Below are 27,950 nucleotides of genomic sequence, written 5' to 3' on the forward strand. Positions count from 1 at the left end.
ATGCATGTATTCAAGCTACTTGTGAAGGAAAATGAAAAGAAATCATGTTCTTGTACTTTTGAGCAATTTTATGCAGAATTATTATGTTTGTGTTTTAACTATTTGTGGCTGTGCAGGGGCTTTGTGGCAAAGGGAGATGGAGTTGGTGTTTTCAAGAGGTGTGGAAGGTGTGGAGAGGACCTAAGAAGTCCCTAATAGCCTTATGCTAACCTACATTTTGATCAGACTTCGAAAAATCACTCGCATGAACTTCTACAAGGGTTGCAGGGGATCTATAGGAGGTTCTACAGGAGGATCTATAGGAGGAGGCTGAAAGTAGTTTTTGGAGGTTTGAAGGTGGAAATGAAGGGAAATGAAGGCTGGATGGAGACGTTAAGGGGTCTAGGACCTTGTAAATGAAGATCAGGAATGAAGGAGATGGTTGGATTTGTTCAAAGGCCAAGAAAGCAATTTTTGCACAAAAATGTAGAAATTAGGGCAGTTTGGGAAAGTATGGTGAATGAGTGGGGGAATCTTGGGAGATGAATTGGAGAAGGTTGTGTGATGGATGAATGATAAGATGGAGTGTTCTACATGTGATATGCACACTTACTTTTCAAAACTGATCCAAGAAAGAACTAAAAAAATAGAGTTTTACCGATTTTAACCTAATTCTGACCTAAAAACCAAAAAAGAGTTGAACAAAACTTTATGGATAGGAATTTATGCATGAAATCCATGGAAACTGACAAGAACAGATCTAAGCATGTAAATACAACTGATATAAACTTCTCCAACTCGAAGTCTCACACTAGCAATTGCATTGGAAAGCAAACATAGTGTTTTGGTGACTACAAGAGTGCCTTGATCTTAAATCATGGTCCCAAGGAGGGAGAAAGGAGATCAAGGCCTACTTGGTAGCCCTTTTGGATCTTTTTATGTTATTGCAGCAAACTATCTAATCAACTTGATGCAAGAACAATTATTCTAATCATCAAAAGAAACCTAATTAACAAAGCAAGATTTAACCTAAACAATAGAAATTATTTCATGAATGCGAGAGAAAAACATATAAATACATAAAGGAGGTGTTGGGCACTAGGGTTGGGCCCAAACCCAAGAGCTATATCCCTCTAGGAAAGATTAGTGTTGGTTCAAAGCTAGATTCATCTTCATTGATCAAAAAATAATAGTTACATCACCAAACTGTCTGCAAAAAGAGCTAGAAAATGAGCTGAGTACAAGACTGCACTAAAGTGCGAAAATAGACTATCAAATGGCTAACCTACTGAGGCTTGAAGCCTTCTTATTTATACAAGTGAGGACTCCCAATAGTCCTCCTAAACTTTAGGAACTCGACTACTTAAAACTGCATATAACAACAACTTCACTAGACTTGCTCGCCTACCCCTTGGAATCATCATTTGTGGGCTTTTGTACTTTGAGCTGTTGATGGAGAACTCGAGGAAGGGGTCATTTAATGTAGGAGGCACCCCTCCTATAATTCCTTAGCCCTGTTTCTTGATTTTGGCTGCCAATCTGCTCATAAATGCCTGGTCTTTGTCCAAAAATGTCCAAAAATATGCAATAAACACTCATTAGACTATGTGGCAAAGTGACTATCCCCATTCACTCTATTGACATAAATATATTCAAAAACATGCACAAAAATATGGAGAATGGTGGATTAAATGAAAATAATAGGCAGAATGAGCCCATATAGTTACCCATTTCTGGGGCTCATCATCACCCCCCTACTGAATGTGCTGCTCATCCTCTGAGCAACTAATATAGTTCTTCATCTTTGATAGCTTTAATAGCTTCCCTAACATTACAAGCCTCTTAGGTGATGTCCTCTTCTTTTTCATGAAAACTTGCTCTTCTGTCCACTTCCTCCCATCGCTTCTATTCTTCCTCCTCCTTGATTCCTTCCAACAGTCCTAGCAGTAGTGGAGGATTATATTTTAGACCAATCCAGTTGGATTTCAAGTTTTGCATTTATTTTTTGTATAGGGGTACTCTCCTCATAGCTTCCCTCATTCTGGTTGGGGAGTGATACTCCCTTATCTTTAGGCTATGGGACAATGTATTCCATCTTCTTGTGCAAGCATGAAGGAAATTATCAGCAAACAATCTCTCCATATCTTCAAAGTGAGCAATAGCCTGTGCTTACCTTTCAACATAGTCAGGGGCAACCTGAGGATTGTTTGCAAGGTGTTGGTGGGCATATATGAGAGCTAAGGGATCTTCTGGTTCGGCCCTTATCAGGAGGGGTTCACTTAACTCCTTTGTCATGATCTTCTGAATTTCCACTGCCCTCTTTTCCTCATGGCTCAACCAATAAGCCATAGCCATGAGCTATAGATATCCTAATGCAACATTTGGATCCCATAAATTCATATCAGGGAGTGCCATATTATGTAGGTAAAATTCTGCTAATTTGGCTTTATCCTCTGCTAAACTACTATCACATAAATGCATAAACTGATCATAATTTTGGAATGGGATTATGCCCCTTTGGGCCAATGTTTTAATTTGGAATTGGAGCCATTGGTCTTTAAGATACAATTCATAGGATCTAGCTGGTTGTCTACATTGCAAGGCTTCCATTTCCCAACTGGTCATGCAGGCCATTTTGGCTTCTTTTCCCTGCAACTGCTGTTGCAAAATCTGCACTTCAGCTGCTATCTGAGACTCTTTTTCTTGCAGTTGTTTCATTAGAATTTCAACATCAGTCTCTGGCTCTTCCCCTTGCTGCTATTTCTCTGCTGCTTCATTGCCTGCTAGGGGAATTTTTGCTATTGTTTCCCTTCCAAGATTGGCAACCTATCTCCCTTTTGAATTTCCCGTTGCTGTAACTATTGTTTCAATAGTTCATTTTCTTCCTGTAGTTGGGCTCTTTTACTACTCTCTATGTGCCTTACCATGGCCAACTCCCCTCTCAACTCTTTCAGCTTGTCTTCCATGTGCCCTATATATTCAACTCCTTTAGATTTAGAAATTTGCATCCAAGTGTGGGTTCTAACCCTTTCATTTTCTAATTCAAAGAAAAGAGGCACAACAAATTTTTGTGGGATGATCTTCCCACCTTCTAGTAGATTTTAATAGGAGCTTAAATTAGGCCGAGGGCTTGGTTCAGGTATTTCTTTGGCCTTGCCTTCCCCTTGTGACTGTTCTACTACCTTCTCTTCTAATTTTTCAGTTTCTTTCAACTTGGCTAGTGTTCCTGTAGAGATGTTTCAGCTTCCTGTAGGACTGCTTTGTAGTCCATCAACTTGATTCTTTCCTTCTAGGTGGATGTTTTGGGACTTCCTCTTTCATATGTGATAGAGATCTTGGAGGGAGATACTGCCTTCTTTTTAGTACGTGTATCCTCAATGACAATTGGTTCCTTTGATGGTGGCTAGGGCTTGCCTACCTTAATCCTGGTGCTCCTTTCGGCTTTGAAATACATAGAGGGTTTCCTTTTTCTTTTTCCCTTCTGTTTTGTTGGAGTGCTTAATGCAGCAAGCACAACTCTTGCTTCCCTTTCCAATGTTTCAAGGGATGTTTCTTCTTGTTGTTCTTTTCCTTCATCTCCTGTAGTCTTTCCTGTATCTTTTGTTTTTGCTTATGTCTCTGCTATCTCTAGCAGTGTCTTCTCCTTTTCTTGTTGGGTCCCTACCTTGCCTCTGGCAGTGTTTTTTTTGGCTTTCTTGGGCTTTTTCTTCTCAGCCTTTATCCTTCTCCTCTTCTCTTTTTTTGAGGTTGTCTTATTTTCTGCCTTAGGCTCAGCAACAGTTTTGTCAAATTTCTCCTCTTCTTTCTATTTCTCCTCTGTTTTTCCTTTTGTTTGAATGTCTTTTGTTTCCTCATTACTGTTCTTCTCAAGTTCCTCAATTTTCTCCTCCTCTTCACTGCTGGATGGGCTAATGTCCTCAATCAAAGTTTTGATGTCATCTTCTCTGGACATATTCCTGAAAATTTCCCAAGCTATGGGGATGGTATATGTGTGTAAGGCATCTTCTACCAACAGTTTGATGGGACCATGGTGGGCCAACTGGTCTGGGACCCCTGCATTTAGCTTGGTGCCACATTCTGTTAAAGATTGGAGGAGGAAATATGGGAGACTGAGTTTTCTAGTTGGAGGTAGGTCCATCCCATATCTCAATTCATGCAACAACCTGAAGTGATAACCATAAATTGTGCTAAACCTCCCTTCACATGTGATATATTTCATTATCTGGTCGCTGACTTCACTCCATGGAGGAGATAAGCTTGTCCTTCTGACCCCATTTTTATCCTCTACAGGATGCTCCTCAGGCTGAAAAAATGTTGTCTTAGCAACCTATCCCAATTTTTTTTCCTCCTTGCTCTAAGGGAGCCCAAGTGGAAGACCTATGATTCTACTGATAAAATCAAATGTAAGCTCTAGGGTCAAACCCCTAAAACTGATTGTAGCATGTATTTTTGAATGGGGTTTTAGTGACATCAAAAATTCTTTACTCACCTCCTCATCATATCCAAGAATTATTTCAAAGAAGGGCATCCAGTTTGCCCTGGTGAAGAGGGCCACCACCTCAGGGTGTTCATACAATTTGCTGGAGTTAAAAGGTTATTTTCTCATGAAACCTCCTGTCATGGTGTTGAGTGATTTCTAAAAATTCTCTGGTGAGAAGGTAGGCAAAACTAAAAACAGAGGGATAGATGAATTTTGTCTTTTTCTGAAACAAGATAGGGAATTTCCCGTGTGCTTTCTCCTTACAACATCAAATGGAAATATTTCCCTTGTTTCAAACTGCTTTTATCCTGAATTTGATTCTCACTTTTGGAAAAAAAAAAAAATTACAGGACAGAGAACAGATAACACGGGGCTTTTTTCAAAGAGTACACAGACTTGCAAATTCGGTTTTTTTTCACAGGCTAGTCTCTACAGTTGCATGTGTTTTCTTTTATAGTAGAATGTGAGAAAGAAGAAAACAGAGAACCGTGGAGAACTCAAAGAAAATATGCAGGTAGAATTTTATGCTTCACTTTCCTTTCTTTCAACCCAATACTATGTTTTTAATCTACCACCTTATATAAATAGGTCATATGTAGAGAGGTTTCCCAAGCCTACCTCATTTCAAGCTCGAATTTTGACAAAAATATTGGGTTTTCCTTCTGTAGAGCTGCTCTTTTCCCTTCCTGTAGAAATCTTCCAGCTCTTGTAGAATGCAGCAATGCTCCTGTAGAGCCCGATAGGTGGGACGGTTTTGAAAATCTAGCAGAAAACTGGCGGAAGACGACTAGTTTTTGTTTTGAAGATGGTAGGTGAGTACTGCAGTCGAGAACGTCATGAATGAAGAATGAAACAAAGGGTGGTGGAGGCTTAGACCGCACTGTCCTTTAATTGTTGGCGTAATCTGTGGTGAGGAGGTGAGGTGGCCAGATGGGTACATTATCCCCATCTAGACCGTTGGTCATACATCACAGTCATAATGGTTCTACATGATGCCTAACCACCATCACCTCCCTTACTCCCGTTATACGCCACCACGACTACCAGTCCTGAATTTTTTCTTCCTGAGTTGACATGCCACACGTGTTGGCTACGTATCTGATCGGCAGTTTGAATTTGACGGGGCTCATTTGAATTCCACGAGGGTGTGTAACTGAATGAGGGTGGCCAGTTAGCTGGCCACCGATTTCGTTTAATCGTGACCATTCCCATAGTTCATGCACTTTTGAAATAATATTCATGAAATCGAGGAATAGGTTTAGGCACTTGCTCAGTCGCTGCTGTGTTATGCATGCTTCGGAATTTTGCACTTCACTTCCTCATTGTTGTTGCTGTTGGCACTCTTCATGCTCGGCCTTGGGCTTATGCTGATGATCTCTCGGTCAAAAAATGCTCCTTGCATGTTTCATACGTCTTGCTGCACTGACCCTGTCTCTGGAGTATGTTTTTCAAAGGGATCAGTTGCTATAGGAATCTTGTAGGATTTCCTATAGCTACTTCTTTTAAAATTTAGGCTAATACTTGAGCAGGGCTAAAAAACCACTGAAGAAGATCTCGACTAAAAATAAATAGCAACTGGAAGGTATCAAGTAGGAATGAGTAAGAACGCTGCTGCTTTTATTTGTCATCATTTTTTTGGGTTTGCAGAATGAAAGAAACAAAATTTCTGTATGTGGTTGTGCAAGGACAAAAAACGAGTGGAAATGTAGGTGTACAGGGATGGAATAGCGAAATAGGAAGATGGATGGTGGCAGGGAGGTTCACAAGCCTCATAGACAAATTTCCAACCCTCAGGTCCTTCTTTGAGATTGATTTTGGCCTTTTTGTAGTTTCTACAAGATCCTCTTGTAGAATACATAGAGTGTCCTGTAGGATGCGAAATTTTCAGACCAAATGGGACCAAGGCCTGGGAAATGATAACGACAATGGAAGGATGGACTGTGAAGGATGTATGTAGCTTGGCCATGACTTTTTCTTCTTGCGTGACCCTCTTGCAACCTGCAATGATCCTCCTACAACCTGCAATTTATTCAAAAGAAGTTAGGTTTTTTTTTTTGAGACAGTTGGGGCACCTCCAGGAGGTTTTCACCCTCACTGCCTACCCTGGGTGCCTCCAAGAGGTTTTCACCCAAGGATATTTTATTCCATTTTCATTTTTCTCTATTTTTTTTTCTTTTCATTTTTGTTTTGTTTTGTTTGCTTAGGGTGTGAGTGGAGTGGAGGCAGGGGCTTGCTCCACTACCAACACTGATTTACCCAAATTCTCAATGAACTTCTACTTGGAAAGGGGCTTCCTGTAGATCTTCAATCTATGCCCATTGACAAGCATGGGGATGGCTTCTTCATCAATAGTCCGGATAAGAACTGAACCATTATCATTGCATTTTTCTACTGCATATTGTCCCAACCATCTTGTCCTCAGCTTGGCCTTGAAATCCTTGTATCTCGAATCATATAGCAGCACCCAATTTGCTTGTTGGAATTGTTTTTCTTGGAGGTGTCAGTCATTCCATATTTTCCTTTGAATTTGGACTACCTATGAGTGGAGAAGGGCCTACATTCTCTATTCATCTAATCCATTTAGCTGAAGTAATCTTTCCTTTTGTGCATGGGTGAGATCTAGGTCCAGCTAAGCTGCCATCCTTAATGTGTTATATTCAAATTCTATGGACAATAAAGCCTTCTTCCCGTAGACCAGCTCATAGGGTGTGAAACTTGTGGTGGTTTTCCAAGTAGTGTTATAGGCCCAGGTGGCCTCAACCAATCATTATGCCCAATATTTTCTGCTATGCTCACTACCTTAGTCAAAATCCCTTACAGAGCTCTGTTAGTGACTTCCACCTATCCATTTTCTTGCAGATGATAAGGGGTGGAAGTTTTGTGCTTAATATTGTGATGTGTAAGCATGTCTTCAATTAGATTGGAGGTAAAATAACTTCCCTGATTTGTGACCAATTCTCTTGGGTAGCCAAACTTGTAGAAGATATTTTCCCTCAAAAACTTAGCTACTTTTTCTTGTGTTGCTACTTTGATTTCCTTTGTTTCTGCCCATTTTGTCAGGTAATCCATGCACACAATGATGTAACACTTCTGTTTTGTAGGAGGGTTGATAGGAACCACAAAGTCCATGCCCCAATTCTTAAATGTCTTGAAAGTCACTTTAGGTTGCAGGGGCATCTCATGTTTTGGAGTAGGTTTCCCCATCCTTTGACATCAGTCACATTGGCTGATGTATCTCTTGACATCTTGATGAAGAGTGGGCCAACAGTAACCTGCCTACAGAATTTTGAAGGCAGTATGCAAAGTGGCCCCCACAGGGCCCATCATGACAAGTTAGGAGGATTTCAAAAACTTCCTCCTCCCTGACACATCGCCTCAAAATCTGATCTGGGCCAAGTTTAAAAAGATTGCCCCAAATCCAAGTGAATGGGGCACTTTTTCCTCACAATCTTGCTCTTCTCTTTTGAGGACAAGTGTAGTGGAAACTATGTTGAAATCAAATAATTTGGTATATCAGAAAACCATGGAGAGAGTACTGAAATAGCAAATAGGTGTTCATATGGCATTTGATCATCCACCATTCCTTCTTCACCTGCAGGCAGATCTAGTCTAGACAGAAAAACAAAAACAACATTTTCCTTACCTGGCTTATCAACAATGGTCAAATCAAATTGCTACAATAAAAGTAACCATTTAATGATACGAGCATTTACATTAGGTTTATTCATCAAATACCTAATTGTAGCATGATCAGTGTGTACGAATGTTTGATAGCCGATGATGTAGTGTCTGAACTTGTTTAGAGAATGGACTACAGCCAGGAGATCTTTTTCGGTTACAGTGTAGTTTAATTCCGCCTTCGACAGGTTTTTACTGATAAAATATATGGCATATGGTATCTTCTCTTCAAATTTTCCTAAGGCTACTCCTATAGCTTTGTTCGAGGCATCTGTATGAATGTGGAAAGGTAGGGCGCAGTTTGGAACTCTCAAAATTGGGGCGGTTATCAGCTTACCTTTCAAGGCATCCAGAGCCTCTTGACAGTTGTTAAACCATATGAACTCAACATCTTTTCCCAAAATACCAAACAATGGAGAGGCTAGCTTACTAAAATCCTTAATGAATCTTCTATAATACCTTGCTAAGCCTAGAAAACTCTGAACATCTCATACCTTTTGAGGAGGTCGAACCCTTTGGATGATAGCAATCTTGTTGGGATCCACCTGCAATCGTTGTTGAGAAATTGTATGACCTAGCACGGTCCCTTCAGTCATCAGGAATTGACATTTATCAGGACTGAGGGACAGGTTCATTTCAATACACTTGGCTAAAACTTTCCTCAAATTAGTCAAAGCTTCCTGGAAGTTAGAACCATAAGGGGTAAAGACATCCATATAGATTTCCACTTAGTCATTAACCAGTTCAGCAAATATGCTTAGTACTGCTCTCTGGAAAGTGGCAGGAGCATTGCACAACCCAAAGGGAAGGACCTGGTAGGCAAAGGTACCCCATGGACAAGTGAAATTGGTCTTATCTTGGTCTTCCGGGCTGATTTGGATCTGGTTGTACCCGCTAAACCCATATATGAAGGAAAAGAACTTCTTCCCTGCCAGGCCATCTAACACTTGATCTATGAAAGGCAAAGGGAAATGGTCTTTCTTGGTGGCCTTGTTTAGTTATCGATAATCTACACAGATTCTCCACTTCCCATTTTTCTTTGGCACTAGCACTAAAGGAGAAACCCATTCATTGTCAGAGATGGGGTAGATGAATCTTGCATCCAACAACTTTTGCAGTTCTTCTTTGACAATGTCCTTAAGGGCTGGATTCATCCTCCTTTGAGGTTGTCTGACTAGTTTACAATCTTCTTTAATGTAAATGTGATGATTCTAGACTGAAGGGTGGACTCCCTTCATCTCCTTATAGCTCCAAGCAAAAGCATCCAAATGGTCGTTCAATAAGCTACACAGTTCTTTCTCCTGAGAGGTGGATAGGGATGAGTTGATCTTCAAGGTTCTTTCTGGGCCAAATTCCACATTCTTAACTCAGAGAGAGGTCGGATCAGCCACACAGAGATCAACTAAAGCATTGGCTTGGGTTTCTTCCACCAACTCTTCTAATGGAAACACACTGGGGGGTGGATTTTGAATCAAATTCTCAATAAGATCATCCTCGGTTTGAGGACCCCCCTTGGTAGCTTCCACTGTGCATAATGGTGCAGAGTAGACTTCATCCTCATCTTCCTCCTCCAACCAGAGAGGTAAGTCATGTTCTAGCAGAGGTTGGGTAGGAGGATATAGGACTAGCTGTTTGGACATATGCCCATTCTTGATGGTCATGATCCCAGCTCGACAACTGATGTGAGCATCTACAGTAGCTAACCAATTTCTTCCCAAGATGAGAGGATACCTAGTGAGCTTTTCCTTTGGCTGAAGAACCAAGAAGTCAACAGGGTACTCCCAGGAATCAATGGAGACCATGACATCTTCCACAATCCCCTCAGGGGTCACGATGGAGTGGTCTGCCAACTGTAGTACTGTTGAGGTCTTTCTTAGGGAACCCTGAAGGTTGAGTTTGAGCATAGTGTCCCTGGTAATTACGTTAATGGCAGCCCCTAGATCAATCAAGGTGTGGGGGATTATGGTGCCATTGATGTGGAAATCAACTACAGGACTCCTAGGATCCAGATATTTTGGACAGATTACCTACCCCAACATCAGGTCAGACAGTTGTCCTATGACATTGATAGTTGGGGCATCTCTCTTGTGCCTGCTTGGGTGCCTGAAGCACTTCTCTTTGATCAACTTGTTGTAGATTTGTACATCTTTTATGGCTTGGAGAAGTGGTATTTTTACACATAACTGTTTTAGTTTTCCCAGAAGTTCAGTTTCTTCTAGGGTCGGTTGAGTGGTTCCAATTAGTCTCTCAGGAAAAGGTGGAATGATTTTTGGTTCACTTTCCTATTTCTCTTCCTCATCCTCCTTAGGGGGAGATTGGCTATCTGGGAGAACCTTCCCAGATCGTAGGTTGATCTCCTGAATCTCCACAACATAGGTAGGGCATGTTGTTTCTCTAGTATATACCTGTTGGACCTATCCGTTATTGGGGTTTGGGTTCAGTTGAGTAGGTATTTGGGGTTTTCTTGGAGGAGAAAGAGGAAATGGTTGTGGTTGAGCAGGTGGTGGAGGCAAAAGAGTGGGAGGAGAGTTGTATTGGGGCCTCCACCCCTGATGAGGTGCATTCCACTGAGGTTGTGGCTGAGCATGAGAATGAAACAAATGAGCAGCTAGTTGATTATGGTATTGAGATGGATACGACCAAGGAGGGGGTGTGGACCAGGAAGGATGAGAAGGGGGACCCAAAGAAGGCATGGAAGTGGCTTGATTGGGGTTGTATTAAGTCTAGGATGTCCCTTACATTCCCTGCTAGTAAGGCCTATGTCCATGTGGCCTCCTTTGGTTCAAAAAGTAGAGTGGTTCAGTGGCTCCTTCATCCCCTTGGTACATAGCTTTAAATCCAGGTAAGGAAGGGCATTGATTTGTAGGATGGTCTTCTTCACAGACCAAACACACTTCTACAAAGTGCAATGGACATTCGTTCCTAGGATGCTTCCTACTGCACTTGGGACAAAAGATGGCCAAAGCCCTCTCGGCTTCCTCTTGCTTCTTTTGGATTCGCAAGGTATCCATTTTCGTGGCAATAGTCTGTCTCATCTCACTTTTGAAATCTTCCATCTGATTTGAAAATTTGTTTTTAAGGAATGAACTGGACAATGGGATATTGGCTAAAGGTTGACTTCCCCTACCTCTTTTTCTAGCTACTCTAGAATGGTTTCTAAACACAGTCTTTATGTCATCATGAGGTAGCTGGTAGATGTCTCCCCCAACCAGCAAATGGAGGGTATCTAGAAGGTCTTCAAGGAATCCTATGAGTAGAACCAACTTCAGAGATTTAGGGTCCAGTGTGCACCTAGCCCTTTTATAACTGAGTTGAAACCTCTCTTCATAGTCTTCTAAAGATTCATCACTTACCATGGTCATTCAAAATATTTCTTCCTTTGTATCCTTTGACCTACAGTAGTCCTGGTATTTGTTGTTAAAGGCTCACTACATTTGAGCCCAAGTTGTGATACTATTTCCATGTAACCCCATGAACCAATGTAATTTTGCATCCTTGAGGGTAGAGGGAAAGAGTTTCAACTTTTGCTCGTCTTCTGCATAGTCATAGGTTCGACAAACGACAACAAACTCAAACAAGAAGGTATCATGGTTTTCAATAGTCAATCCATGGAAGTGAGGTAAGGCTGAGGGACTTATGTTTTTCATCTTTGTGTCCCCATTGGTCTCTTAGATAGGAAAGGCACCTTCTATTCTTTCCCCATTTCCTTTAACGTTTCTATTTTCAGCAATGGTCTCAGGAGGAATGGTTTTTTGCTCTTCTTCTGTTATAGGATCTTCGTATATCTCAAGAGGTTCACCTATAGGTTCTTCTAGGTCACTGCCACCAAAGAAGAGAGAAGAATGACTTAGTGATGTGGTGGGGGTGTTCGGTAGGAATTTTCCTGAATTGTTTCTATTCCCACGAGGCATGAAAGGAAATCTCTCTTTTTTTTTGGGTGATTTTTTTGTTTCTTTTTCTACTTGTACCTGAAAAAAACGAAATGGATTGAAAAACAAATTGCAACTAACTAAAAAAAACCTTGCTGAAATGAAAACTGCATAATTGAAATGGAAGCAGGAAATGACTAATCTATTTTGCTGAAATTAAATTGCAGTATTGAAATGAAAGCAGGAAATGTCTACTCTATCTTGCTGAAATGAAAGCGGGAAAGTCTACTCTACGCTTGCCAAAATGAAATTGTAGAATTGAAATGAAATCATGAAATTTCTAATCTGCTTTTGCAGAATTGAAATGAAACAACTACTCTACTCTTGTTGAAATAAACTACTTAGCAGAAGGTTGCAGTAGAAAATAGAAGAAAAGCAGTAATCACAAAATACTCTAACGCTTCCCCAGAAATGGAACCAAAAAGATTGTGAGCTCCAATATTGCAGCAATGATGCTACAACTCTCGGGGCTCCCTACTTTACTTTTATCAACCCAGTAGTTTGTAACAAACTTGGAAGCGACAGTGCTATATGCATAAGTACTAGCTCTTACTGCAGGTTGTCACTTGATTAGCTGGCATAACTTCGCTAGGAGCTTAAGCCAACTTCTATGAGTTGTCAGAAGAAGATTTTTAATTGTGATGGAAGAAAGCTAACTCAAAATAGGTTATTCTACTTACAGAAAGAAGATGAAAACTGAAAGGAAAAGCAAACCCTAGCAAAACCTAGTTTTACCCACTAACCCTACTTTTGCAAGAAAAGAGATGGAAACTACTGAAATGGATGCCATTGGATATTGAAAAGGTAAAATGCATGTATTCAAGCTACTTCTAAAGGAAAATGAAAAGAAATCATCTTTTTGTACTTTTGAGCAATTTTATGCAGAATTATTATGCTTGTGTTTTAACTATTTGTGACTGTGGAGGGGTTTGGTGGAAAAGGGAGATGGAGTTGGCATTTTTAGAAGGTGTGGAAGGTGTGGAGAGGACCTAAGAAGTCCCTAGTACCCTTCTAGAGACTTCCATTGCGATCAGATTTCAAAAAATCACTCGCATGAACTTCTATAGGAGGTTGCAACGGATCTATAGGAGGTTCTACAGGAGGATCTGGAGGAGGAGGCAAAAAGTGGTTTTTGGAGGTTTGAAGGTGGAAAAATAGTGGGAGAATGGAAATGAAGGCTAGATGGAGATGTTAAGGGGTCTAGGACCTTTACTAGGAATGAAGGAGATGGTTGGATTTGTTCAAAGGCCAAGAAAGCAATTTTTGCAGAAAAACATAGAAATTAGGGCAGTTTGGGAAAGTATGGTGAATGAGTGGGGGAATCTTGGGGGATGAAATAGAGCAGGTTTTGTGATGGAAGAATGATAAGCTGGAGTGTTCTACAAGTGAGATGTACACTTACATTTCAAAACTGACCCAAGTAAGAACTAAAAAAACAGAGTTTTACCTATTTTAACCTAATTCTGACCTAAAAACCATAAAAGTGCTAAACTGAACTTTATCAACAGGAAGTTATGCAAGAAAGCCATGGAAACTGAAAAGAACAGATCTAAGCATGTAAATACAACTGATATCAACTTCTCCAACTCAAAATCTCACACTAGCAATTGCATTGGAAAGAAAACACAGTGTTTTGGTGGCAACAAGAGTGCCTTGATCTCAAATCATGGTCCAAGGAGGTAGAAAGGAGATCAAGGCCTGATTGGTAGCCTTTTTGGATATTTTTCTATTATTGCAGCAAACTATCTAATCAACCTGAAGCAAGAACAACTATTTTAATCATCAAAAGAAACCTAATTAACAAAGCAAGATTTAACCTAAACAAGAGAAATTATTTCATGAGTGGAAGAGAAAAAAATATAAATACACAAAGGAGGTGTTGGGCACTTGGGTTGGGCCCAAACCCAAGAGCTACAGCCCTCTAGGAAAGATCAGTGCTGGTTCAAAGCTAGATTCATCTTCATTGATAAAAAAATAATAGTTACATCACCAAACTGTCTGCAAAAAGAGCTCGAAAATGAGCTGAGTATAAGACTGGACTAAAGTGCAAAAATAGACTATCAAATGGCTAACCTATTGAGGCTTGAAGCCCTCTTATTTATAAAATTAAGGACTCCCAATAGCCCTCCTAAACTTTAGGATCTCGGTTGCTTAAAACTGCAGATAACAACAACTTCACTAGACCTACTCGGTTGCCCCTTGGAATCATCATTTGTGGGCTTTTGTACACTGAGTTGTTGATGGAGAACTCAAGGAAGGGGTCATTTAATGCAGGAGACACCCCTCCTATTAGTCCTCAGCCTTGTTTCTCGAGTTTGGTTGTCAATTTTCTCATAAATGCCTAGTCTTTGTCCAAAAATGTCCAAAAATATGCAATAAACACTCATTAGACTATGTGGCAAAATGACTATACCCATTCACTCTATTGACATACATATATTCAAAAACATGCACAAAACTATGGAGAATGGTGGATTAAATGAAAATAATAGGCAGAATGAGCCCATATATTTACCCATTTCTGGGGCTCATCACTACCACAACTCAGCGCCCTTGCATCCACAACACACACAAGGTTAAGAAATTAAAAGCCAAGCCAATCTAGTTGTGGCACTTGTTGTGGGGAAAAGTATCCGATGCGGATGACACTAACCCTTTCTAAAGGTGACAGACTTTAGCAACAACTGAATGACAAAGTTTTCATGTTCATCTTTATGAAAGCACAGAGAGAATGGAAATAGGGTCAACCAACCTGGTGTCTTGCGCTTAGTCGATCCTTGTCCTTCTCTCTTTGTATCCGATTCCCAGCTCTTTGCTCTCCAAGCCGATCCAGCTACACACAGAATCTGCACAACAAAAGGGAGCAAACTACAAGATACAAGCAATCATAACTGAAGCATGGATTAGGTTGCATCAAATATACATGTAAACACAAAAGCATCTATGTAAAACAAGTATATAGAAGAACATGCAAACTTTATTGATAGAAAGTAACAGGGTTCCAGAGGAAGTTACAACCAATGATGTTGGCTCCAATCCAGCAGCACCTCCTCGGCAGCAAGAACTCTCTTCTTCACCTCTAGTAAAACAATCACCCAATAATCCTGGCAGTATACCAACAGCACCTCCTTGCTTATACAAAATTCCAGCCTCCTTAGACCTCATAGAAGAGATCTATATATAGGAGGGAAGAGGAAAGGATGAGTCAGCTGGAGGCTGGCATATAGCTGACTAGTGTCCTCTCCATCTTCAGTTAATCTTCAGTTCCTGTGTCCACTTGGAGATCCTTGCTTACACATGGTGATCAGGTACCTCTTACTCATCACAGGGCGAATCTCATGACCCAAGTGTCAGTTTGGAAGCTTCCTGGGCAACTGACACCTTGCAGGATGACTGTGCCACTTGGCCAATCTCGCCCAGCGCAGGTAGCCTTCATTGTTTTTGACTTCCAGCGCAGGTACAGAGTGGGACAGTTGCAATACAGCGCAGAAGCTCAATTAAGCAGCTGACATGATCCAAAATAAGCCTGTTCTGAAGTGTTTTCAGGTGGAGAACTGATTGGAAGTGCTGTTGATTGATGACCTTGTTCTTTTAGGGGTAAGAACAACATGTTTAGGGACTGAGGATCCCTGTAATTATCGACATTCCCTGCTCCTTGACGCGAGGCACAAAAATGTCTATAACAGTTGCCCCCTAAAGTATGAGGCCGTTAATCGGGTGAAATGCTTTAGCTAGAGGGTCCGAAGTTCATTCCAGTGCTGAGGAGAGTGCCCTGTAATACAATACAATACAATACATTATCTTTCATTCATCATTATTCTCATGATCTAGCTGAGGTGGGTATTCCAATGCTCAGCTTTCTATAAATACATTTTGGTACATATGACAGACGATCGTCTGAAGACAGACTGATAATCTTCCGCTAAAATTATCATCCTTTGAGGAGGATGATCATCTGCTGCAATGATGTACATGGCAAATGCTTTTATATTTCCTGAATATATATCGCAGCCCGGATGGATGAAACTAGATCCGGGGTCTTCAAACTCGTTCGATCTTCACTCTAAGTACAAGTCGATCCATGTGAGAATTACGCTGAAGTCGAACATGGAAAGACATCGCTTGATTACCGGTCAATAATGAAAACCGTTAACAAGCGCGAGAGGAATCACCAATAATGACGATGACCCTCAAGGTACGGCAGTACAATTCACGTGGCGTGAATAAAGGACTTGGCGTCGAACGCCACGCAAAATCTTCTGGTCGAAGGTCATTGATGTATACCTGTCGCCGGAAGTGAGAAACTTGCCATTGAGGCATGCAAGCTTCAAAGTACTGATGGGGGTGTTCCTAGATCGACTTCTTGGATAATGAGCTGAAGTCGACAAGAAGTGATCCGTCAAAGGAGGGCCTTGATGAATCCCACATCAATGACACGGAACGGAGCTAATGATTTAGTGGAGGTGAAACAAACTGTGACATATGATTCAGGGTGGCGATCATGAAATGGATGAAGGAAAATGTATGGTAGTGGATGGGACACGGTTGACACTTTCTGAATGACCCCTCTTGAACATATAACGACACTGATGTGATGGATCGGTAGCATTACCCCAACTGGATGGTGTGGCGAGGACCATGGTGATGAAACCGGTGAATGAGACAACCCAACCCGATGTGATACGGAAGAAAAGTGTCATGTTCAAGAGTGACTTGCTACCTCTAAACTTTGATGTTCTCCCAATTTTTCCCCAGTCATTTCTGACCAGTACCTCTTTATTTTTGTCAAGCTTGAGGAGGATAACATATGCTTGTTCTATAACCTGCCCTTCGGGCAAGCCCATCGCTAAGATTTAACGAGCCTAGCGATAGGAAAACTCGTTCTCGTCTAAAGACAAGTTTGTCGCTATTTAATCATTTTAACGAGTCTAATGACAAGGAAAACTCGGTCCTTTTCATTTTTAGAGAGTCTAAAAAGGTACAGAAAGTCAACTCCATAATTCCTTTTTCGTCAGCAAATCCCTTAAGTCCGAAAAAGTATAAAACAATACAGAAGGGATGGCTGTTCGGTACTTTTAACGAGCCGAACAAGACAAGCGCTCGATCCTTTTGTGCAATAATCCCTCAGGTCCAAAAAGATTAAAATTTAGAGGAGGGATAGCGTTCCGGTTTTTTAACGAGCTGGAAGGCCAAAACTCGGCAAACTTTTCATATTTTACGAGTCAGTGAAAAGAGCTGAAAGAAGACTCGTCTTTTGAGGAACGAGTGATAAACAGGGATAGCTACAGATTCCAGGTACAGGTTGGAATTTCCAATCTCGGCAGTGTCACCAGGATGGCTAGGTGAAATCACTCTTCGCAGCTGTTTCTCAAAAGAGGTAAACACACAAATGGAAGTGAATGATCGGCCAAATGAACAGTGGAGGTGATGGATGAAAACACGATCAAGGTTCTTATGGCTGATGAATTTACGATCTCAAAAGGTTATTTACCGGTTCATTTTTTCCATGAGCTTGAACTCTGGGGGAAACTTTTGCTCACACTTCTCTATTTTTTAACAAGCATAAATTCAGTCATAAAACTGCTCGATTTTCACGTTTATTTTTTAACGAGCATGAACTATATGCTAAAACTGCTCGATATACCAGTCATAAGAAGAACGCCTCCTCTAAGGATCCATTTTTTATAGAGCTTGGGCCTTACCACAGCTATGCTCCATTTTTGGCAAATTTTACTTTTGCCCCACAGGCTTTCTTCATGCAAGGTTGGAAACGGCTAATCCTACGAGTTTAACGGGTTAGACCTACAGGTTTAAAGGGAGGACCTAAAAATTTAAAAAATCAATAGTCGTCCCTTGCTTGCATTCCAAAAGTTTGCATGCCCCCAGGTATAGGATAGAATTTCGAGGCTGCCCCTCCTCTCCCCTACTTTTGTTTTTCTCTGGGTGTTCTTACTTATTTGTCATCTTGCTAATCTAATGCTAACGATACTTGTCTTCTCGTTATTTTAAGGGGTCTTACGCAGTATTCAGACTTCCTGTCGGCCCACTTTTAACAAACAGCTATGTGACAATAGAAGAACACTACTCAAAGATAAAACATTGGTATTATTGAGGGAGGCTTGCCTCTTTCTTATTATCCGAAGAGTGGTTCTATTCGCTGCCGCAAATCAATCTCTTTCTTCGGCGGTGTCTATCATTGGGTTGTCCAAAGATGGTTACCCTCTGTTACAACAATATGGTCTCCTTCTTAGTTTACTGCCCCTGCTTATCCTTCAAAACATATGTTTCGATGGGCGAGGCTTGAATTTAAAGATGGTGACTACTTGTTACAATAAGGGAATTCCTACTTGGGCATTGCCCACTTTTTTAGACAAAGGTGAATGACTCTTTTGCCAAACACATAACTTTAACAAAAGAACACTATTCCAGAACAACCCCACTTCCTTCCACGGACGGGGTACGGACTAGTCATGTTCTTCTGCGGAAATTCTTCCTTATATCCGGAGTTTCCTCTGCCCGAAGCAGACCAGGGTGCATGCCCCCTGGGTCCTAGTCTTTCTTTCCGAATCACTCACATTCATCGGGAAGGAGGACTGGGGGCGGAGGCGAATCTTGAGTGAACAGACCATTTAGGATTGGTATTTGACTATTTGCGATGCGAGATCCCGGAAATGAAAGTTGGTCTACGAGCTTGACCACCCTTCCTTCGTGTGGAAAACACATTACTCTAAAGAGTGAGGAGACTATCGCTCCCATGCAATAAATATAGTCGCGTCCAAGGAGTAGGTTATAATCCAAGGGTCCTTGAACTACCAACACGTTCATCCTGACGGTCTTCCCTTTCAATGTAACAGGTACATCGGGGAGGATCCCTAATGGTTGACTGGTTCCTTTATCAAAACCTGAGAGATTTCTCAACTCAAGTAAAAGCGCTGGGGAACCCAGTGCTTTCCAAGCAACAGAGGAAAGGATACTCATAGACGCCCCTTCATCAATGATAGTACCGGCCATAACCATTCTATAGATCTGGACAATGATTCTGAATGGAACACTGGCTGGTAACCGGGGTCTGCCTAGTTGATTCCAATCAAAGGATACAACCAGGTTGCTTGGCGGTGGGACCGAATATACGGCCGGATACGACTCAGATGATGTTCCTTCCTGCGATAAAGGAATGGGCGCATTGCCCGGATGCTCGTCGGAGTCGGTGCTAATAAAGAGAACCTGGATGGTGTCATCCTTGTTCTCATCAGTGAGGGTGTCACATGAAGACGACACTTCGGTGACGGTGTCATTTGAAGACGGGTCTTCAATGACGGAGTCATTGGACGATAGAACCTTTGAAGGAAGAACCAGGTCAACTGCCGTTTCGACCTTTAGACTTTCGTCTGGTCTAGATTCGGTAGGTTCATTCTCAATGACTGACACATCAGCTGACCACTTGAGTGGTTCAACTGGATTTTCAACTATCGAGGGATTAGGCGCGAGTTTTCGGTATCCAGGCGGAAGTTGCACCGGTGACACCGGGCGATCTTCCAAAACTCTCTTGGCCTCATCTAAGAATGGACATTTGTGGATGGCATGGTGACCTTCACACAATAGACAGGGTGATCTTGGTCCCCTTCTTCGTCCTTCACTCTCGCTAGTTGAGGGAATGCAATCAACTTGACAACCAGAGGTTGATGCTACCGGATTGTGCAACCTCGGGGACCAGTCCTTTAGTATCCGGGGAATACAAGGACAATCACGATGGAAATGGATCCCTTTGCAAATGACACATGGCGATTTAGGCCCGGTCGGTGCAGTGTGTGGGTTTTTGTCAGTTTTCTTCTGCTTGCCCCCAGTCGCCTTCGCCAGAGGCTCCTTCTTCTTCTTCCCTTTCTTCTTCTTTTCCTTCTTCTCCTTGGGAGGCTGACTTTTGCCGGCTCTACCCTGCGAAGATGAAGGATCAGAGGAAGTATCACAAGATGTAGAAGGCTGGTGGATAGTTCTAGATTGTTCTGACAGTTGATTCGACTGCTCAGGATTAGTGGCGATTTGGACAACATTAGTTGAAAAGAGCCAAACAGGAAGGCCGATTGTCAATCCTGGAAGTGACAATGTAGCCATATGAGGCGCACCAACATCTCCCCAAGAGGAGAAGGGATTTGGACTTCCGCCAAGGTTACTTCCTTGGTTGGTGGGCTCCATACTTTTCAACTGAAAGATCAACGTGGGAATAACAGGTGATTATGTTCCGCTTTAAAATAAGTTTTATTTACGACGCTTTTAGACGCAAACTTGCTTTTTCATGTTTTAAGAGTCGAGAAAAAGCTAAAGATGACTCTAGTCGCCTTCGATGTATTAACGAGCCCGAAGTGACAAATGCTCGGTTGGACCTTTTCAGTTATAGAGTTTGAAAAGGGCCAAAAGAAACTGCTCTGGAGATCTAGGCAGAGGGTGTGCCAAACCTTTCGCGAAACCACAGAATACGTTTTACGGTACGGGTGGTCGATCTTCGTGAATGCTGTGTTCACTGCATCGCGATTAGTAGGGCGGCCGACACGGTTTCCTAAGGATAAAGGATAAAAGCCTATAGGGGTCTCCCAATATACTCGACGGTACGCGGGAGCTCAAATCCGTGTTAGTGCCACCGACTCTCAGGAGGAATCACCCACCTTCGTAGAGATCGACAGTCACTATGTTTAACGACGCCGGAACACGTCTCTACCTAGACCTCTAGATGTTTGCGTTAAATTCCAAAGCGTTATTATGTAAATTGAGTTTATTTTAATGTTGATCTTTCTTAACAGTTTGCCTTTCAGGTTCGCCACGAGATGTATATATACAACTTCCTATATGCAATCTAAGAATGAGAAGCAAAATCTTTTCAATCTTTCAACTTTGAAAACCTTAATCTACTTGAGGAAAGAGCAAGACACAACTTTTTCCACAGATCAAAGAACACACACTAAAATGCACATTTTCCTAAATCGTCAAGCATACAGTCAAATGCAAAATGCACAATGCATGTATTTCTTTTCGTTATCCTTAATGTTGATGCTTAACAAAAGGAAACGGTTGTATGATTTTTGAATCAACTTTCAAGTAGAAATAAACAAGCTTGTCCACAATCAAAAGAACACCTTATGAAAGACTTGTTTTAAATACAAGAAAAGTATAGATTCAAACCATAAAGTGAGAAGCAAACCAATCCAAAACAGCTATGAACAGCAATAACACTAACTCATAAGATCGCAATCTAAGAGGCCACAGCTACTAGGTTCGCTTTTCACAATGGGAAATTGTAACTGAAACAAGAAATACTGAAAGAACGTTTACAATTTCATCACACAACTGAGGCGGAATAATGTCAAGGAGATGAGGTCTACAGCAAATACAATAACCAGCAAGCAATCAGCCAAAAACAAGTGCAAACAGGGCCAAGACACAAAGGAAGAGCTGAGCTAGACTAAGGCCAACTGGACCAGCGCAGGCACTAGTTCACCAGTTTCACTCTCAGCGCAGTTCCCGAAGGGACTACCTGCGCTGTAATGCAGACTGCCAGTGGACAGCCTGCACTGACTTACGAGAGTTACGTCTGCTAAGAATTCCGGGTCATAAAAAGCTCAAAAATGTACTGTTTTGACTGAAATAAAATGCTATGGGTTAAGTACAGGCTAAGGGATGATCAAGAGGATAAAGATCTATCACTAAGAGCAAGGATTCATCTGTAGATTAGCTCTTTAAATCTTGAATTTGCTCAGCAAAGGAGCAAGAGTAGCAAAACCCTCTACTTCGCTTTTGATAGAGTCAAAAGCTTTTCGATTCGGTACTCCTTTCTTCAAGAAATGAATAGCAAAATACTACAACAACAAGATACTAGGATCTCCCCAGTGGAGTCGCCAGTTTGTTGTGGGGAAAAGTATCCGATGCGGATGACACTAACCCTTTCTAAAGGTGACAGACTTTAGCAACAACTGAATGACAAAGTTTTCATGTTCATCTTTATGAAAGCACAGAGAGAATGGAAATAGGGTCAACCAACCTGGTGTCTTGCGCTTAGTCGATCCTTGTCCTTCTCTCTTTGTATCCGATTCCCAGCTCTTTGCTCTCCAAGCCGATCCAGCTACACACAGAATCTGCACAACAAAAGGGAGCAAACTACGAGATACAAGCAATCATAACTGAAGCATGGATTAGGTTGCATCAAATATACATGTAAACACAAAAGCATCTATGTAAAACAAGTATATAGAAGAACATGCAAACTTTATTGATAGAAAGTAACAGGGTTCCAGAGGAAGTTACAACCAATGATGTTGGCTCCAATCCAGCAGCACCTCCTCGGCAGCAAGAACTCTCTTCTTCACCTCTAGTAAAACAATCACCCAATAATCCTGGCAGTATACCAACAGCACCTCCTTGCTTATACAAAATTCCAGCCTCCTTAGACCTCATAGAAGAGATCTATATATAGGAGGGAAGAGGAAAGGATGAGTCAGCTGGAGGCTGGCATATAGCTGACTAGTGTCCTCTCCATCTTCAGTTAATCTTCAGTTCCTGTGTCCACTTGGAGATCCTTGCTTACACATGGTGATCAGGTACCTCTTACTCATCACAGGGCGAATCTCATGACCCAAGTGTCAGTTTGGAAGCTTCCTGGGCAACTGACACCTTGCAGGATGACTGTGCCACTTGGCCAATCTCGCCCAGCGCAGGTAGCCTTCATTGTTTTTGACTTCCAGCGCAGGTACAGAGTGGGACAGTTGCAATACAGTGCAGAAGCTCAGTTAAGCAGCTGACATGATCCAAAATAAGCCTGTTCTGAAGTGTTTTCAGGTGGAGAACTGATTGGAAGTGCTGTTGATTGATGACCTTGTTCTTTTAGGGGTAAGAACAACATGTTTAGGGACTGAGGATCCCTGTAATTATCGACATTCCCTGCTCCTTGACGCGAGGCACAAAAATGTCTATAACAGCACTGGCTTCTAGAGTGTGGCCCTACGCGCAACACTTACACCTAGGAAACAAATAGAACAACAAGTTGCATAGTTAGTTTTCTAAAAACAGTCATTATCATGATATCCAATTCTTATATTTCATTGCCAAATCTCCAAGCCACTCATGTTGCATATTATAAGTCACAATACACAGGTCAAAGCCCAGCAACCGAGTCTAGTGCCAAGCCCATGAAAATGTTAAAAGAGGGCACTGGAAAAATGTTAAATCCAAGTGTCTGATTGATTAAAATGACAAAGGATTCATTCTATGGTGTTAAATATTTGATACAGGATTACATTATTAACAGGTGAAGGCTAGTTATTTAATTACATGTCTGAGTGAAAGCGTAAATTTTGCTTGAAGGATTGAAAAACTAGAATGCACAGTGTTGGAGATACTATTGCTGAAAACGTAGGGTGTATAGCTCGCAAAATTCTGGGTACAAATGGTAGTAAGAGAGCATCCAAGGAGGGACAAGAACAGCAGGTCGATCAAGCAACTCAAGGATTGGTGTAGGTAGGTGCAAGGTGGAAATCAAAAGGAAGATTTTGTGGAATATGGTTCCACTCCTGAAGGAGAAGATATAGTAATATTAATTCACGTGGCAAACTTTCACATAATTTGGGTTTTCAAAAACTAATTCTCATGGTTCTCGAGGTAGTTTGGGATTTTAGTTGCAAATTAGTTTATAATATTGTTTTATGATAGGATTTTATTATTAATTTTATTTTATTATTTCTTATTTCCTATGTTGAGGAAATAAAAATAAATTTGTAATTTAGTATATATAGGATTATTTTTAAAAGATAAAGGTTCAATTTTTGAAGCAGAGAGAGGCTACTCGGCACTGTGTAAAGTTTCTTGAATATCATTTTAATAAAGCAGTTTTTGCCCTTTGGACCTAGGATCCATCACGATGTTTATTGTTTAGTATGTTTTTCCTATCATTCACTTACATATTTTATTTTCTATACCTTGTTACAACATTATCTAAGATATGTGTTAGGAATCCATTCCCTATGATGCTCCTTTCATGATGATTTTGTTGTTAGATGTAATGGTTGACTTTGCAGAATTCATACTTTGCTAGATGCTCTATTGAACAACCTCGTGTTTCTCTTTTGTCTAACACTACTACTATAGATCCATCCCCTATTTGATTCCTGCATGGTAGAGGGCTTTCTCCCCTATTCTTCTCACATTTTTAATCCTCTATCTGGATGAACATGGCACTTACTTTGCCTCAAGTTTGTCGTAGAAAATGGCATCGACTCCATAGCCCAATTGTATTCTCTTTTGTTGTTTTGACCCAAAAAATTTCAAACAAATCCCCGCACTCCATAGCTAGCCTAAAATTTCATTTATTGCAGCCACATCTTGTTGGCAATGAGAGAGCCCTCTCTGGTCTAGCAGGGCTAGATGCCAGATCGAAAGCTTGGTTTGTGGTTACCTCAGAGTTAACTCTTCTCAGCCTTGAGGCTCATTATGAGTGCTAACATTTTGGCACCATTGCCAGGCATGAGGTGAGAGATCTTCTCTGGGAAATATCGTTCAAGTTGGAGATCTGATTGTTGATGGTGGATAGTAGTTAGAAACATATGAAGGCTAAAATCATCTACCTAACGACTCCATTGTTCAAGATCCTGAGTTTCAAAGTTTCAAAGCGACTTCACTACCAATGAATCCAGAATCTAGATTTCAGAATGTTGATGGTAATCACTGATGACAGGGTATGTGGAAAATCCGTTATCTAGTGAAATTTTATTGACTTTAAGGGATGAGTTAGAAAAATTTCAGATTGATCTGAATTTATCAACATCAGTGTTTCTTTGTTTGAAATCCAGCTGACTCACATCTGAAAGTAAATATTGTTTTCTTGGCTTAGTTGCTGAAAGATTAGAAAATGAAATTGAACTATTGGATATTCAAATTAAATCACATGAATTCCAAGATCCCAAAAAGTTCTTGGAAACTCTCCCTCCTTTAAAACAAGAAACAATAGGGTTGTTCGTGGATGTTTGCATTAATAAGTTGTAGCTAGAAGCATGTATTAAGGAGTTGGGGCAGCAAACAGAGTCTGGTTTCTTCGATCCTATTGCAACATACATGGGTTTTTTTCTTGTTTGAATGATAGATCAGATTGCCTTTCACACAGTCAAACTCATTATGTGCATATATGGCTGCCAGCATTTACATTTGTGTCCTAGTTCTAGTACTTCCAAATAGCATCCTTGTCATAGTTACTTGATTGATTGGTCTGACATTACAACATTACTTGATCTATCAATTTTTCAAAAAAGTAGGTTAGATTTCTACATAAATAAGCTTCCTGAGGCAACATTTCAGTTTTCGGTATTTGTTTATGTACAGGTTGTAGTATGTGTATGTTTTATGGTTGGTATAAGTTGTTTTGTGTTTGCAGCTATTTGAACATATTTCCCAACGGATGAGGCACTAATCTACATGTTCCCAAATATCTACAGTTCTTGGCACCTCCGAGGGGCTACCATCCCAGATGGCACCACGGTTAGAGTTAGTCCTTTGGCCTTCCTTCAGTGATCAAAATGGGTCTCTTATTATGTTTATTTTGTTAGATGTTTTGTACATGAACTTCAGCACAAAAAATGTCATAAGCATGTTCATTAGGATCATCTGAGAAAAATATTTCCAGTGGTATATCACACTCCCAAAACCAGTTCCCGGATCAAAAGATATGCCCAAATGAATGATTGACTCAAAAATCTCCCGTGCAACAGTTCAGGTATTGAATGATCCAAATGAAGCTAGGAGATGTCAGTGGCTGGATTTGTGGTTGGATTGTGATAGTGAATGAGAGAACATAGCCTTTGAGGTCTATTTCCGTGTTGCTAATACTCATCTCAACATATGGCGAGCTCGTTATGCTTTGATTGAAAGAGATATCCATGAATCTGTGCAGAGGACACTGTACATTGTTGACAGTTATATTGTGGGTGAAAGGAAGGGAACAAAGAAAGACTTTAGTAGTACAATACTTGAGTGTAAGAAGTCTCACAATCGGTTAGTTGTGGATGAAGCCATAAATGATGATAATTCGGTTGTGGCTCTTAATTCAAAAACAATGGAAACATTGCATCTTTTCTAGGGTGATACCATCCTTGTTAAGGGTAAAAAGGGAAAGGATACAGTTTGCATTGTTCTGGCTGATGATACTTGTGAAGAGCATAAGACCATAAGATGTTGATCTTGAAAATATTTCGAGGAATACACATGGTTTTGTTGGGGCAAATCTTGCAGCTCTTTGCACTGAGGCTGCACTACATTGTAATAGGGAAAAAATGGATGTCATTGACTTGGAAGATGAAACTATTGATGTGGAAGTTCTGAATTCTATGGCTGTTACAAATGAGCACTTTCAGGCTGCACTGGGCTCTAGCAACCCTTCTACCTTGCGTGAGAATATTGTGGATGTGCCAAATGTTTCTTGGGGGGATATTGGGGGTATGGAAAATATCAAAAGAGAGCTTCAGGAGACTGTGCAATATCTAGCGAAACATCCAGAGAAATCCGAGAAGTTTGGTATGTCTCCCTCTAAAGGTGTTCTATTCTATGGACCTCCTGGTTGTGGTAAGACACTTCTGGCAAAGGCCATTTCCAATGAGTGTTAGGCCAATTTTATCAGTGTGAAAGGCCCAAAGCTCCTAACAATGTGGTTTGGAGAAAGTGAAGCCAATGTGTGCGATATTTTTGATCAGGCTAGGAAGTCAGCACTTTGTGTCGTTTTTTTTATGATCTTGATTTGATTGCTACCTAGCGTGGTAGTAGTGTGGCAGATAGAATTTTGAATTAGTTGCTAATTGAGATGGATGGCATGTCTGCCAAGAAAACTATTTTGACTACTGGAGCTACAAATTGCCCTAACATTATTGATTCGGGTTTATTATGACCCGGATTCCTTGGTTAATTAATATACATACATTTGCCTCATGAAGCTTCCCACTTTCAAATCTTTAAATCATGTTTTCAGAAGTCACCTGTTGCAAAGGATGTTGAAATTGCGACTTTTGCTCAATACACACAAGCATTTAGTGGAGCTGATATTATTGAAATTTATCAGTGTGCTTGCAAATATGCTATTAGAGAACATATTGAGAAGGACATTGAAAGGGAAAGGAAAAGAAAGGAAAACCCTGAAGCCATGGATGAAGATGAAACTGAAGTTGCAGAAATAAAGGTAGCTCATTTTGAGGAATCAATGAAATATGCCTAAAGAAGTGTTAGCAATGTAGACATACGTAAATATCAAGCATTTACTCAAAAATTACAACAATCTCGAGGTTTTGGGTCAGAATTCTAGGTCACAGATCAGACTACTACTACCACAGCTCAGCGCCCCTGCATCCACAACACACACAAGGTCAAGAAATCAAAAGCCAAGCCAATCTAGCTATGGCGTTGCACTTCTGGAGTGTGGCCCTACGCGCAACGCTTACACCTGGGAAACAAACAGAACAACAGGTTGCACTGTTAGTTTTCTAAAAACAATCATTATCATGATATCCAATTCTTATACTTCATTGCCAAATCTCCAAGCCACTCATGCTGCATATTATAAGTCATAATACACAGGTCAAAGCGCAACAACCGATTCTAGTGCCAAGCCCATGAAAATGTTAAAAGAGGGCACTGGAAAAATGTTAAATCCAAGTATCTAATTGATTAAAATGACAGAGGATTCATTATATGGTGTTAAATATTTGATGCAGGATTACATTATTAACAAGTGAAGGCCAGTTGTTTAATTACATGTCTGAGTGAAAGCGTAATTTTTGCTTGAAGGATTGCAAAACCAGAATGCACAGTGTTGGAGAGACTATTGCTGAAAACATAGGGTGTATAGTTCACAGAATTCTGGGTACAAA

At 40.9% G+C, this 27,950-nt stretch overlaps 1 pseudogene; it reads left to right on the forward strand.

The window, feature by feature from the left end:
• LOC149258534 (cell division control protein 48 homolog D-like) lies at window positions 1-27,385 on the forward strand (annotated as a pseudogene).
• Window positions 27,386-27,950: the final 565 nt, after the last annotated feature.

Source organism: Pinus tabuliformis, chromosome 6, assembly GCF_031772625.1.
Source record: "Pinus tabuliformis cultivar Carrire ecotype Pingquan chromosome 6, CPIR1, whole genome shotgun sequence".
NCBI classification, from domain to species: Eukaryota; Viridiplantae; Streptophyta; class Pinopsida; order Pinales; family Pinaceae; genus Pinus; species Pinus tabuliformis.